Source organism: Oreochromis aureus, linkage group 3 (genome assembly GCF_013358895.1).
Source record: "Oreochromis aureus strain Israel breed Guangdong linkage group 3, ZZ_aureus, whole genome shotgun sequence".
NCBI lineage: Eukaryota > Metazoa > Chordata > Actinopteri > Cichliformes > Cichlidae > Oreochromis > Oreochromis aureus.
Genome location: NC_052944.1, coordinates 27,681,924 through 27,683,132, shown reverse-complemented (window position 1 = coordinate 27,683,132; position 1,209 = coordinate 27,681,924).

The following is a 1,209-nucleotide window of genomic DNA, read 5'->3' as shown; positions in this document are numbered from 1 at the left end:
TATGCCTCCATATGTTTTGTATTCATCTACAAATAGGTCTTTTGTATAAAAATTTTACCATGCTATTCTGTCACATTAACCTTCCACATGTCTTCATTCACTAAATCTTCAGTGGTCTTTTTTTTCCGTCTGTCTAACATCTCCATGTTCAACATCCTTTGTGCAGTGAATCCACTATCCCTCCTCTTCCACCAACCTGTCTCTCATTCACACACAGATATATTCTGTCTCGCTTCTATTCACTTTCATTCCTCTTCTCTCCAGTGCATGCTTCCTAATTCCAGGCTCTCTTCCACCTGCTCCATACTCTCACTACAGATCATAACATCTTGAACCCATCTGTATGTTGATGGCCAAAGGACATACTTGTGGCTTTTGATAATGGTAGCATTGATAGAGTTTTAGAGAAGAGTATCTCACTGAAGAAATTACTTTGTAAGGTGAGAATCTCTATGTTGTGAAATTATTCCAAGTAATGCAGCTTTTAAACAGAGAAACTGAACATAATCTGACAAATGACACACAGGAAACGAACTAGAACATAATACACATAGACAGAAAGCTGGCACAATGAAACACGAACGTGGAAAATAAACTGAACATGAACAAACTGAAATCACTGGGTCAGCAACCCAGGAACACTGACAATTACTTTGTAAGGTGAGAATCTCTATGTTGTGAAATTATTCCTAGTAATGCATCTTTTAAACAGAAAATGTGATTATGTGACAAATGACTCTATTTATCTTTTTTTTATGTACAGGGTGGGCCATTTATATGGATACACCGTAATAAAATGGGAATGGTTGGTGATATTAAAGTTCTGTTTGTGGCACATTAGTATATGTGAGGGGGCAAACTCCTCAAGATGGGTGGTGACCATGGTGGCCATTTAGAAGTCGGCCATCTTGAATACAACTTTTGTTTTTTCAATAGGAAGAGGGCCATGTGACACATCAAACTTATTGGCAATGTCACAAGAAAAACAATGGTGTGCTTGGTTTCAACGTAACTTTATTCTTTCATGAGTTATTTACAAGTTTCTGACCACGTATAAAACGTTTTCAATGTGCTGCCCATTGTGTTGGATTGTCAATGCAACCCTCTTCTCCCACTCTTCACACACTGATAGCAACACCGCAGGAGAAATGCCAGCACAGGCATCCAGTATCCATAGTTTCAGGTGCTGCACATCTCGTATCTTCACAC